Source organism: Polyodon spathula, chromosome 5, assembly GCF_017654505.1.
Source record: "Polyodon spathula isolate WHYD16114869_AA chromosome 5, ASM1765450v1, whole genome shotgun sequence".
In the NCBI taxonomy this organism is placed as follows: domain Eukaryota; kingdom Metazoa; phylum Chordata; class Actinopteri; order Acipenseriformes; family Polyodontidae; genus Polyodon; species Polyodon spathula.
The window spans coordinates 57,278,234-57,293,675 of record NC_054538.1 but is presented as its reverse complement, the minus strand read 5'-3'; positions in this window follow the sequence as shown (position 1 = coordinate 57,293,675).

Here is a 15,442-nt window from a genome sequence, read left to right as displayed (position 1 = left end):
AGCAAATAGGCACAACTGTAAAACCGATAGGGGCCAAGGTTGCCCCAGTTGTTTCTTCTAACTTGTATCAAAAACACAAACTAAGTTAGAAGAAACAATTGGGGCAACCTTGGCCTGGACCAAGCAAACAGATACAATGGTAAAAGCGGTGGGGGCCAAGGTTGTCCCAATTGTTTCTACTAACTTGGCTTGTGTTTTTCATGCATTTGCTCTGCTTTTATTGTGCCTGAAAAACACAAGCCAAGTTAGTGCTGGAGACAGGCTGTATTGGTTTTATTGCTGTTTTTTAGGGGTTTTTTTGTGAGCTCCGCCTCCATATTGAGCCGAACCGCCCTTTAGTTTTAAATTGTAATTCTGTGTTTAGTTATTGTTTTAATTAACGGGCAGTGCATACCGCTTGCCGTGACTGTGCATTCTAGATCTGCCCTGTTTGTTAAGTATAGTTTACCACCTGCATTTAATAAAATAATGTTCATTGCCCAACATAGTAGTGTGGTCTAGTTTATATTTTTCTTGTGTTTGTTACACATAAAGAAATACATTTTTTTTTTTAAGTTTGCAATATAAACCCAGTGTGGGAACCGAACCCAAGACATGCTTCCAATGCAGTTTGCAGTGCAAGTGCTGTAGCTTTCACACCATGAAGCAGTATGCAAGTTTACAAATAGTACAGCAGTAAAGTTACAGTTTTTATATAACAAGTAAGATGATGAACACGATTTTGTAAATAATGATTATGTATTATCCCGATTGTATTGAAAGTTTTCATCTAATTTTGCAAACTATCATAATCTTGATCAGTTAATTTAGTATACTGTAATGTGTTCATGTTTAGGAAGTAGTACTCGGTGTAGGGCTGCCAAGTTTTCCACAGACCAAACCCGGACATATTTCTCAATCAGCCTTGGTCTGTCAAAACTGCAATATACTGTAATAGTTTAACACAATTAAGCAGGTTGATGATTCTCAGTCCTTACATAAAATATTACTTTACCGTTAACAAAATGCATTATGCTACATTTATTATTTTACTGAAATAATATGAAATCACAGAAATATCATCATTTATAACATATTTTAAAGTACAATAACTGCAAACAGCATCCATCTACCTGTAATTTTAGGTAACTTCAAAACTGAACAGATGTCTCCTTGGCTTAGCTTAACCTGCTGTCACTCTCTGAAGCTGATTTTACATTAAATATACAGATATAGTATACAACATAGAAATACTGTATACAATAATAATAATAATAATAATAATAATAATAATAATAATAATAATAATCTTTATTTTTATATAGTGCCTTTCATAGAGGACCACCATCACAAAGTGCTTTACAAGATATATAATTCATATTAGTACTGTATTTTGTAACCACACTATTGAAAATGTATTTTTTCTTAATAACATGTACCATTAAGTAAGTTTTCTTAAAAGGAAAAAATAATCTTGGTCAAATCATGTGAAAGTGTGCTCGCTCACCTGTGGTGCACAGTAGAGGTTACAAATTCCAAGTGTCTGGCACATGTCTTTCTAATTCCTATGACTGAAGGTATAAGAAGTATGCTCTGTGGTTGCAAAATACTGACAGTATGCAGCCTGCTGGGGTCAGTGACTGCAACCTCTTGCTTGGATTGTTTACATCATGTGGGTATGTTGGTTGTCTTCAGCATTATTCAATTTCTGGGGCAAAGTAGGATGTACAGATCAGTACTAAGCAGTAATTTTTTCTAATAAGATAGTGGAAACCGTTTAAGCAACTAATGTATGTCAAAGAAAATATTATAGGAAGGTTGGTGTTTCTTATGAGTTTCACTTAAAAACCGGACATCAGGATGTCCAAGCTTGTTAATTCCTGCCACCCGGACACAGATGCCAATTCCAGGACTGTCCGGTCAAACCCGGACAGGTGGCAACCCTAACACAGGGAGACGGTGTTGAATTTTCAAATGCTCTACAACCCCTGTAAACACAGATTCTCCCTGTTCACTAATAACATGACCTGTCCCATTCCCCTTACAATACAAGTAACATATATAAAAGACAGGCGAGACAAACTGAACAGGCAACAAGTCCTGCAACAAAACAATTGTCCGGGTTGTTACGATATATTTTTTAACTTGAAAGAACAAATATATGAAAGCATGTTGACCTTTATGTACAAAAATCTTCACTAATATACAGTTGAACAAGAACTGTTGAATATTTGTTTTCGTTTCATACAGTATTAAATGTCATTGTTTATATGATAGTGAAAAATAAATAAATACATAATACATACATGTCTATGTATTCATGTATGTATTAATTTATTTCAATATTTATGTTAATGTATTTATATATTTATGTTTTACTTTTGCCAAATATATAGGAGTATCCGTCAGCATAGTTAATGCTCCAAAATTATGTTCCTTTTTGTCCAGCAGGGACCAGTATAGAACGAGGAAACCATACTTCCTTGTGTCAATAGGGACCACAATGAGCGTTAAACTCACAGGAAACCAACATTTTTTAGGGCTCAAGATCAAAATCTCAGAATGAGGATGAGGAGGAGGAATGGCGGCTCGAAAAAGCACGTCTAATTTTCAGCTGGCTGACTTCATCTTTCAAAATACTGCTTTATTCAACTAATCATGTAGCACTGACAGTTAACACAACACGCTTGCAAACTGAAGGCTGTAGGTTCCAATCCCACGTATACCAGACCTTTTTTATATTTATATAAAGAAAGATGTTGACAAAACAAGTTCATTGTCATTAAACTTGGATGTCCTGTAATATACATATGTGTGGATAAAAGTGCCTGGGGTCTGCAAAAATCAACAAAAAAACAAGTTTGGAGAAAAAGGAGAGGAGATGGACCTTTTTACCTTCCTTTCTCTTACTGTATAACAGGTATTTGCTTTTTTTTTCTACATTTCACCTAAGAGTGTTGGGAACTACAAATTAAAAGTGAAATGGTGCTTTTGGCTAATTCACTTTTGCTGATCCAATACCCTGAAAACATGTGAACTATCCGTGCTGTATAGATAGTCACTGGCAGTTCTCGCACTTCACTGTAACTTGGCACGAGGAACTAATGTCCCTTTATTTTAACCTCTTGCATGAGGAAGATAGATAGGGATGTTTTTTTTTATGCAAACGGTATTGAAGAGACAGGCAAGAAACGTTCTGTGCTGCTGAGTGTGTGTGGCCCTGCCACCTACTCAATGATACGTTCACTGGTAGCGCTCAAGTTGCCTACTGAGGTGTCATATGAAGAGTTAGTAGGTTGCTTGCACCACTTAAACCCCAAGTTAAGCCCATCGGCAATTGTGCAGCGATTTCATTTTCATAAATGCTCCCAACAACCAAACCAAAATATTGCAAGTTATATTGCGGAGTTGTGGCAATTGCCAGTGCATTGCGAATTTGGAGACCAGTTGGAGAACATGCTGTGTGCAAGAGGCAGCCCTACAACGTCGGCTCTTGGCTTGACATTAAAAGTGGCTGAAGAAAAAGCGCTGGCAGCTGAAACTGCGTCAATAAATTCACATATGCTGCGCCATGCAGCAGTATCTGATTGGTTGCATCAGCCGAGGTTTACCAGACAAGGCAAAGCATCACAAAAAGGGCTGAATGGAAATTTCAGAGGTCTGAAGAGACATAGGAAGCCAGCAAGGTTTGCTTTTGCTATGGGGGAGTCCATAAGTGTACTGAATGCTGCTTTATAAATACTGACTGTAACTTTTGAAAAAAAAAAAAAAAGACATATTGCCTGTGTCTGTATGACAAGATTGAAGTCAACTAAGCCATCATCAAAAGCAGAAGCACCACCTGCACAGCAGGCTCATGCTGTTGGGCTGGATGAATCGCAAGAGTATGTAATTAACAATTTGAGGGCAAAAATCTATGCAGAAGACCACCTTTCCACTCTGAAGTGATGGGAAGTGGAGTGAAACACAGGATGGAAATCAACTCAGGTTAATGTTTTTCACTTATTAGTGATGATAAGTATCAGCAGTTATGGCCATACGAATCACCAAAACTGAGCCAGATCAACTGTACTCTGCGACAGTAGTTACATACACCACTCAAAGTAAGAGGTAGCATGTGTGTGGATGATCAATACAATGAAGCAAGAAACCACTTGCCCCTATTGGTGATCAAAGCTCATGAAACAAGCTTCTAGGCCCAAATTGGTTTGATACTCTGGGCATTACTGTTAGTGGTGTACACAAGGTACAACAATAGTCTGTTTCTTTAAAAATTTGGAATCGCCAATTGTTTTTTTACCCCATTTTCTGCCCAATTTGTTTTTTTAAGCCTGGCTCACCGCTGTAAGCCCTGCGCTGACTCGGGAGGGACAAAGACGAGCAGGGGATGCTAGTGTGCTGTGAGCCAGGGACACTCTGGTCAACCTAAGCTCTCCCCACCCCGGGCTGCTCTCGGCCAATTGTGTGCCGCCCCCTGGGAACTCCCATCCACAGCCAGCAGTGGAATAGCGTGGACCTGAACCGGCGATCTCCAGGCTAAAGGGTGCATCCTGCACTCCATGTGGAGTGCCTTTACTGGATGCGCCATGTGAGACCCCCTGTATACCAACATTTTCAAGAGGAACTGGGAGCCGCCCGTGCCCGCCAGTCACGATTGAAGTGGACCCTGCTGTCACTCCAAAGTTTTTGAAAGCACACCCTGTCTCATTCCCACTGCTCCCCAAGGTAGATGAGGCTCTAGAACAACTTGTTGAGCAAGGGCATTTCCAGCCAGTGAAACGTTCCACATGTGTCACACCCATAGTACCCATCATGAAGAAAAACGGTAACTTACATCTCTGTGGGGATTATCATTGCACTGTCAACACAGAGGTTAAAACTGATACCTATCCCCTGCCGACACTAGCTGAACTGTTCGCGTCACTTGCTGGTGGAGCAATTTTTACAGAATTGGACTTCAAACAAACGTATCAGCAGCTGGTTCTTGATGAGACATCAGCTGAGTTGTTAACTATAAACACACATATGGGACTTTTTTGTGCACTATTGTTGCAGTTTGGCGTTTCAACTGCAGTAGTCATATTGCAATGTTTCAAGGATACTGCTGGATGGGATTCCAGGTGTAAAGCCTTATCTAGATGGCATCTCTGGCAGGACACAAGCAGAACATGATGAACATCTGCAGTAAGTGCTACAGCGATTTGCCCGTGATGAAGTTAGCCTGCAGAAGGAAAATTGCATTTTGCAGTAAAACAAGTAGAGTTTCTAGGATTTTGTGTCAATCAGCACAGAATCCACCCAGCCAATGAATAGGTGAGGGCTATTCAGCATAATCCAATGCCTAAAAACAAGATGGAACTCCAAGCATTTCTGGGATTTTTTAATTTTTATAATTTTTGTGTAACAAGGCTACTGTGCTGGAACCATTGCATCAGCTCCTTGACCAGTCTGCTAATGGGAATGGAAAATTAAACAGGAAGGGGCTTATGCCAAGGCAAAGCAGTTGCTACAGGCTGATGATGTCTTGGCCCACTACAACGAGAGGAAGCCTCTGGTGCTTGTGTGTGACGCTTCACAATATGGAGTAGGGGCATTTCTGAGTTATGTGTTCCCTGATGGGAAGGAAGCACCAATTAGCACTGCATCCAGAACACTAACCTCCACTGAAAGAAATTATGCCCAAATCGTCAAGGAGGCACTTGTTGTGGTTTTTTGCTTTTAAAAAATTCCACCAGTACCTGTTTGGCCATCATTTCATGATCTACACAGATCACAAGCCACTACTTGCATTGTTGCACGACACAAAGCCTATACCACAGGTTCTGTCACCATGCATGCTAAGACAGAGCTTATGACTATGAGTTATGTTACAGGCCAGGAATTGTAAACTTGGTTGCTTTTCTGGAAGGAGAATCCACCCATAACCAATACATAATAGACAAGCGCATAAAAGCTCTGTGTACTATTCATTCTTGTTGCTTCTTTTTGTTTCGGCTGCTCAGTCAAGTGCTGGGAGGCCGAAACGGGAGTTGACCACTTAGAGCCTGGAGGAAGCGCTGCCCTCAGCCATGGATTTTGATAACTTGGTTGCTTTTCTGGAAGGAAAATTCTCCCATAACCAATACGTCATCAGCAAGCGCATAAAAACTTTGTGTACTATTCATTCTTGTCGCTTCTTTTTGTTTCGGCCTCCATCCTCCCCAGCCACCATCTCACAGCATGCCTTATCCCGGGGGGAGGTGGCCCATAGCCACATCCTATCTGCGGCACTGGGATTCATGTATCTGTTCGTGTATTTCCAGCCGGCCTCGCGCAGCTATCGGGCACCCGCGGACAAAACCTCCAGCCAAATATATATATTTCACTTCAAAGTCATAAATCATCTGCAATTGCAATTGCGATCACCATCATTCGCTGCCATTCATTTAAGCGGATTCTCCGTGCTCAATACAACTGGCCAATGCTGATGCACTAAATCACCTAGCTTTGCACACTGCAGAGTCGGAAGTCCCACCTACACTGGAAGTGTTATTGTTGGAGATGGTTCCTGAGGCACCATTGCATGCTGCACAAATTAAAAAAAAAAAAAAAAATTCAAATTCTTCTTCTTGGGAACACGTGAACCGATTGATCTCAAACTTTGCATATGTCATCAGCTACCAAACCCACTTCAAGTTTGCGAAGCAGAAGTTGCTGCGATAAATTTTACTGTAAAAATGGCTGCCACAAATTTTACTGAAACTCACCCCTTAATAGCAAACTGCATTTATTTGAAAGCCGCTTGACCAACCATCTCCAAACTTGGTAGGCATCATCCTGGGGACAATGGAACTCAAATATGGCAAACTGGTGTTCTTTCGTAAAACCATATGGCCGCCAGACCTACTGTAACAGGGAGAGATCTGTGCTGACTCTGCTGGCGTGTTCACGGGCTGCAGGAAGAGGACGGCAGTCGCCTAACAACCGCCTGTGAGTCATGGCAGTGACACGGGGAGGTGGGAAAGTGGGTGTGTGGACTTTCCACCTCTCTGAATGGCTGAGAGGCGCGTCTTGGGAGATTGTTAGCCCTATAAATTAACGCTCTGTTGTTTCCTCAGATCTGCCCTGTTAAACGCACCGAGAGTGCGGAAGCGCTGGTCAATGACCGAGAACCAGCTGGGAGAGAAAAAGACACGGAAGTGTCACAGTGAGACAGTGAGAGCGGGGAACCCTTGGGCAGACCCCTTAAAAATATAACAGAGCAGGCTAGGTAGCCAGCAGCGTAGGACGGAGATCCGGGTCGCACGGTCAGCGGCGATCGAGATATTGCTGCAGAGTGCAGCACCTTTTATTTGTAGTTTTGTTATTGTGTTATTTTGTCCCTTGTTATTTTTGCCTTCTGTTTTTGTTGTTATTTCTTTGAGCACCTGCAAGGTGCCGGTATTGTGTACCATCGCTTGGTATGCCCGTGGTTCTGTTTGCCATCGTTGGTAAATCAGACCATGGACCCACAGCGCCATCTGTGGGATAAACTGAAAAACAGCACCCCGATAATAAAACTGGGCACCTGTGCGGTGTTGCCAAATTCACCTGTCTCCTGTGTCAGTGAATTACCCACCACCCTTCCACACTTACATTTTCTTCTTAAATTTAAAACCGCTTCAGTTGAAAAATGGTTATCTGATTAACTCCGAAGCTGACAAGCATCATCCCTGTGTCAATACAACTGACTTTTTCAAAAATGGTGTTTGTGCTTAAAGCAAGCTGGCCACCTTAAAAACCTTTCAGAATTTTCAGTCAAATGTAAAACTAGCTTATAACTCCTTACAAAGTGCAGATAGGTTAATGGTTACTATGGAACCTATATAGAAAACCATATGTGCTCTATCCAAAAATGACCTTGCTTGCAACCTTTGACCTCTCCTTAAGTTAAAATGTAAAACTAGCTTATAACTCCTTACAGAGGAGGATTACTGTATATAGGTTAATGGTTACTGTAGAACACAGATAGGAACCCATATATGCTCTATCCAAAAATCACCTTGCCTGTGGCCTTTGTCCTCTCTACACTCAGATATAAAACTAGATTATAACTCCTTACAGTGCACATAGGGTTATGGTTACTATACAACACCTTTAGGAACCCATATATGCGCTACAAAAATATTATCTTGATCGTGACCTTTGACCTCTCCTTAAGGTTAAATGTTAAATGTGGGTCAATGTTACTGTGGTTTTTAAATTCATAAGGCACATGAGATAATTAACTAATGCAGCATTTTGAATTGAAACTGCACCATAAAACTAATCTGTTGCTGACACTGCAGTTCTACAGCTTGCCAACATTTCCAACTGATACTGAGCTTGGAAGCTACAAAACTGCCTGGCAACATGACCACCACCACCTCCTCCGCCTCTTCTTCTTCTTCTTCTTCTTCTTCTTCCAGAGTGAAACGTACATTACAAAAAACATGAAACAAACATGCATTACACAAATAGACGATGCTTGTGTACACAGTTAGTGGTACCTGTAAACTATATCTGATCAAGTCATTTCAACATATCCATCTGGTTACATTGAGGCAAAGTTTCTGCGAAAACAGCACAAAATCAAGGAAAATGTGTGTAGATGAAATGAGGTCCAATAGTAAATGTCATCTGAGATAACTGACTAAATTAAACTACTATCAGCCACAAGAGGGCTCTCTTACTCTACTGATAATTGCAAATCTGACAGAAATATGACCAAAGATTGTTCTCCAAAAAAACTGTCATGGCTAAATTGTACATTGTAGTCCTCTTCTGATTTTCATTTCCCCAAACACCTGGAAAATAAATGTTTGATCTCATACTGTATAAATATCTTTTCAACAAATATCCACTTAGCCAATGTTGGATTGTAGTTTTCATCAGGCACCAGGATGCAGTTATCATTTCATTTCAGTTTGTCACATAGCTTTCTATATTTCAATTAATATGGTTCCACATAAAACGGCACTGTTTATTTTAGTTCAGACAGGAAGAGATGTTGAGCTATAATCTGTTTGACAAATGTTTGCCACTACAAATTACTGTGATATAATTGTTCATCACTGGTGGTAAATATATGAGACATGCTGACGCTTAGTTACAACTAATCTATGACGTATTTAGATATGGCGTTTAAAGATATATACACATAAGGGGGGCCTGAGCTTTTAAATACCACCCCGGGGGGGTGGGGATTAAAAAAATTAATAAACTAATAAAATAAAATCCATGGCTTTTATGTACAAGCTGTTGACTGGAAATGGGGTTCAAGTAACATTTTTAAGATTCACATAGTCTAAAAAAAATACAACCTACAATAAAATGTCAGATTATAGAGTCAGAGTGGTCACGCCTGCCAAGTTATTATAAAGGATGGAGGATCATGACAGCACCAAACTCCACAGGAAATCCAGAGTATTGCCCCAGCTTACCCATTTGTTTCAGCACCATTCATATAATTTTTCTAGACAGCTCTAAACACTGCAGCATCACATAGAAAACAATATTTAATATCTGTGGCTATGTTAGAAGAGATAGGCAGTCCAAAAAACTGAAAACAAATGGTTCTTCTTGTTCTTAAGTATGTAATAACCTCATATGGTCACTAGGGACTGTACAGCAGCAAAGTAGTCTAAAAGATTGCCTAGCAGTCTAAGGGCACTATCACACCTAGTTCACTTGCAAGTGATTCGAATCGTGGTTCACTTGCAACTTAAACTTGAGTTTCGTTTAGAGTGAATTCAAATATGGTTGTTTGGTTCAATTGCAGCTTCATGGAGAATACTTCATGTGTTGTGCTGTTGTCCCTGGTCTTTTGGTTTATTTATTATTATTATTATTATTATTATTATTATTATTATTATTTGTTTATTTAGCAGAAGCCTTTATCCAAGGCGACTGTGACAGAGACAGAATGGTTCTTGCTGATTAAATCTCTCTCCTGACCTTTGAGGGCATTGTATAAAGGGAACAGAATTCAGAATTAATTCCCAGGGTTAGGTGGAAGTTGGCCACCTAGAAAGGGGCACGGCTGCGGTACATTAAATCATCGCCCAGAGGGAAAGCGATGTAGCCACAGCATATTGGAGGAGAAGCGGCTGCACTCGCTAGCCAAGGGGGCGTGACCAAAGGTACAAATAGGGGATGTAGCTAGGTGATCTGTGCCTTTGTAATGGTTAAGGTCGAACCGCTAAAGGATGAGTAAAAAGTAACCGTGAGCGTTTTGTTTGTTTGTTACGCTTAACTGTACTGTTTGTTATTTATTAGACAGCTAACACGATTCAGAGCTGTCTCTACAGGCCAGCACAAACCTGGAAAATACTGCACTGTTGTTGTATTTGCACCACTAGCACTAACATCATTCGCCCTCGACTTGGACTTGTGTTTATGTATTGTGTGTGTTTAAATACTGTTCTTATTATTTCAGGACTAAACCCCATGTTTATTTAGCTGAGAAGTACACATTATTGTGTACTGCCAGTCCTCCATTTATTGTTTACTGTTGTCACCAGACTATTGGATTACAAATGAAACCCACCATTTCACCAGTACTTTGTTGTCTGTCATTATCTTGAACACTACATCACCTCTACACCTGCACACTGCAACCCACTTTGCCACAGCGACTAGGGTGTGTGAACTATGCATCAGCTACAGAGTAACTTACTACAACATCTCACCCGAAAGATGGAGCACTGCGTATGTACAACAGTGACGAGACACTTTTGGTGCTTGCTGAAGTATGTCACTTCCAAGATTTGCTTTGCTGTTTGGAGTTGTTTGTTTCCAAGTGAACTGGAATATGTTTGGTTTCACATTGCAAAAATTTGAAACAGAGCAAAGTGACAAACATATCTTGTCCACCCACTTCCAAGTAAACTGAGACCACCAATTCAAGTGATCTCAGTTCCCTTGATTTGATGTGCATCCTGGTGCTATTACATGGTTCTCGGAATTTTCACATACTTCAGGGTCAAACCTAGGTGTGAAAGTGTCCTTTACCACTGTACTCAGGTCTCTGAAACATCTGGTTATATAGGTTTGAATTGTAGTGGTGTTGTGTTTTTTAAATGTAAAGATGTAGTACTATAAACACTTAAACAAGACGCAATTGGTGCAAACTTGACCTTCACATTTTTTATGAATGTTGTCACTAGATCCTACTGCAATAAAAATTGAGTATTAAACAAATTTTGTTGCAAGACTTATTGATTATAAAATCATTACTGTTTTAACTGCTGACTTCTGATAGTTCTGTTAAGAAGGGTCCACACCTGAGCAATAAGTTCATTTAGTTGCATGCAACCAAGTCGTTTATATGTGGATGTCCCTGCAATCAGTTGCTTGAAGTAGAGCCGGGCTGTACTTTCCAAGCAACCTCCTGAGCAACTTCTGTAGACATAGGCGATCACTTGGCAATTTGCAAACTCTAATTGATTCTTACAATGCTGACTGACTGCGCGGCTTGCATATCCTGTCATAAAGAAGCGCTAATTTTAAAAACGTCTGTGGTAAAATTAAACGGTTTCGTCCAGCTTTTACGTGGCTTTGTTTTTTCTTTCGGGAATTTAACAAAATAACAACAGTTGAAAAAATAATAACAACCAACTATTCCTCATAATCAGTTGTCAAAAAAGAAATAAAATAAATACAATTCAAAACTTTTAGATACGGGACAAAAAAAAAATGTGTCAACTCAGTTGTCAAAACCAAAAAATAATACTTCACCTTGTAGATGGAAAAAAATGTAAAAAAAAAAAAAAAAAAAAAAAAACTGTTCCCTCAGTTATCATAAAAAAATGAAACTTGTAGACAGGGGAACCGTGTTGCACAAGTAATTGCTCAGGTGTGGACACAGCAATTGCTTGCAACTGATCGCTCAGGTGTGAAACCGGCTTTAGAGTTTCAGATTTGTAGCTGAAACAATAGCTGCCCAAAACAAATTGGAGCTTTCACCCTCAAGACAATCTGGAAATTAGGAAAGAGGCATGTGAAATATTAACATAGTGGGACAGGCACAGGTAGAGACCAAGCCACAGTCCACAATACCACCCAAGATAGGAAGCAACACCTACTGTAATTTTAACCACCCATTTGTAAATGACCTGTTACAATAACCATGCTTACATTTTGGTAGATGGTGGCTTACACCTACTGTATAAAGATTTTTCGGACAAATACTGTGCCATTCAGTTAAAGCTGTTGTTTGGACTGTGTTAATTAAATATGAATATGTCTTGTGTTTTATGTGTAGATGTGCGCATAAAGCAATTACGTAGCAGTGGTGTACCTGTGGATTGAGGCAACGCAGAATCTGGAAAACTGCAAATTCTAATTCACCATTATACAGGCAGGAAAATTACACAACAGTATCATTAAGTATGTAATAGCTGCATGTGTACTGATGTTTCTGGAAACACTATTCTTGGCTGATTTAGTATGCCTTATTCCTAAGTGTGGGTTGAGCCCATTTTCAGGCCTTTTCAATTACTATACAAATATCCACTAGTTTTCTTCTAAAATGAAAACACAACTATAAAGCATACTATGTCTAGAAATAACGGCAAGTAATGAGTTATCTAAAATGTGTTCAGTGTTACTTAAATATACAGATATATAGTATCAGTTTTCCTCTCACCAGTGGATCATTTTTTGAATCGGTATCTGCTGAATTGCCCACAATGTCCATAAGACCAGTCTTTGTTTGCAGTCTGTAAATAGAGAAGCATCTTTATGATCTGTTTTTTTTTTTTTTTTTATCTTGTCTTTTTTATCTTTTTTATCAGTGGCCACATTTTCAACACGATATGCTGACACTCTCAAGGTGTTTTCCTCGTTCTTCTAAAACCTCGTCAACATCCCCATATCAGCACTGACCTTTCTGATTCTCCTTTCATTTCTCTTTTCATTGATGTTTAATCTGACTGAATTAGGTTTAGTTTCTGATCAATTATTAAGAGCTTGGACTCTTGTTCAGATATATCATCTGAACATCTGAGGTCATCTAGATGTTGGCATTCTGTATTTGTGATTTGATACTGATGAAAGCATCCTGAATACCACGTGGAAATATCTCTTAGCTGAGATTTATTGTACTCTAATGATACTGAAGAAACATTTGATTGACATGTTAATTTTAATAAAATGCTAACCAGGAATTGTTTAATCCCATTTCTATCATCAGCTAGTTAAGAGATGTACTGGATTTAAAGCATATCCAACACTGGTTTAAAGAAACAATTGATGTGTCCATATTGTGGCGACTCATGTACCATGCTTCCTGAAATAAACAGGAAAGATCAGCTGCCAAACCTTGTGGTTTTCAACATCAATAACCAATTAACTGAAACTTGAAGATTACATCTCCCAGTTCCTCACAACTTCTATTTAACCTGCCTGTAGTCCTGTCATCCTTGAGAACAAGATGTAGCATCTCAAACGTCTATCCTGGACTGAAGTAAAAGTAAGCTATTGCTGTTTTTTTTTTTACTTTGTGGCAGTTGTTGATTGAATGCTTTCATTGTTGTCAATTTGAAAGAAAAACTGATTAAGATAACTGATATTAGCCTCCTGTTGAACAAGATTATGTTGCACAACAGTTTCAATATAAATACTATCATTATCTCACCGACATGTTTTTTTAAACAAAATAAAATGACCGTACACCAGTTAAAGATGTCTCAGGTGTGGAATGAAAAGGAAAGAGACATGTGATTCTTGATGTTACCTTCCCTTTCCATTTCAACCCAGTTTTTTTTTTCTTCAGTGTACTAGATATAGTTATTCTTTATTCAAAATCGAATCATTAAACTTTTAAAAGAAGACTTTGAATTTATTAATATCTCATTCACTTTTACCTGATGTGGCATTACAAGAAAATAGTCAATAAAAAATTAGTAATTTATTGGTAAGAGATTGCAATGTTATTAAATCTTGATGAAGCTGAAAAAAAATATATATAAAAAAATATTGGGTACAAAGTGGTTATTTATCTGTAAAAAAAAAAGGGGGGGGTTCTTCCAAATGAGATTACATCCCAAGTCTAAATACTGTACAGCTATGGCCAAATGTTTGGTTTTGCATCACCCTGTAGAATTAACTCATTTTGCTTCAACAAGTCGAAAGAAACCTGCTGTATAATTTTACTTTAACATATTGAATTACATACTCCTTTGTCTTTTTCCATATACTTAACAAAAAACTGACATAAATTGTGACATTTCAAAATCTATCTTGAAATACTGTATAACTATTATGGCTTCTGGTAGACTTTTGCGATATCATTTTGTAGTTTCTTTGATTACATGATGATGTTTGTCTCAATTATGTCTCAATCCTAAAATTCTAGGTGATGCAAAACTTCTGGCCATAGCTGTGTATTGCTTTTCATCACAATTCGGTGCCTTTGGTGAGTCCTCAGGTGGTCGATGCACACAATAAACTTTAAGCTAGAACAGTCAGCTCCTGTGACATTGCCGGCCGTGTAATGCAACTGTTAAGGAAAGAAAGCATAGTGTTTGGAAGGTGTACAAACACTAGTTGAAGGAAGGTCCTATCAGACTGCACCCGTCATAAATTTGGCCGTATATGAAAGAACAGCTTTACTCTCAATTACTGGTATTATTTGAAAAAAAGAATATGGCACGGCTCCATTCAATAGGATTTCCTTCTCTCTTTTGAGTATGCAGTGAAAGTATATCTCATATAGAAAATATATTTTTTTGCTTGAGGATCGTACTTGGTTTAGTTTTACAATGAGCAAGAAATTAAATCTCCATGATCAATTTTGGAGCATCCAGGTACGTAAAACTATCAATAATTCAGGAAAATACCGACAACACACCGATGACACACACCTACAACTCGTGATGTCACTAGGGAAATACATGCCAGGAAGAGAGGAGAGATATACATGGCTTCAGACTGTGAAAGCGAGCATTACAAATTTCTCAGACATTTTGAGTAATCTGTATTACAGTGAGCACAGCAGGAGTGTGGTGCGTAAAGGAAGAATTTGTGGGGAGGAAGATTAAGTGGTATGATTCCCGATTCCAAACTGTTTTGAACCTCCAGCAAGAGGAATGGGAGCGACACGCTCCCTTGTCTGCAGGTCAACAATTCTGAATGTTGTTCTTGTGTGCAGTTAACCCCGGCCAGCAGTTCATTTGTGGCAATAAAAACTGATGTATTTCTAAAGTTGGTTTGTTGTACCATCTTGTAGATAATCTTTACCGTTTCCCATCCACTTAAAAAATAAAGCATTGTTTATATTACAGCAGGGCCGAGATGACTTGCATGGTCACTGTAGCGCTTCACTTCATTCATGAAATAAACACTTATGCTTTCCCTGATTTAGTGAAATTAAATAGGCCTAACCTCCTTGTGAACTGCACGGAATTATTACTATTTCTTGGCAGACCTCTTACCCAGTAATGTGCATATGAACATTACCTTA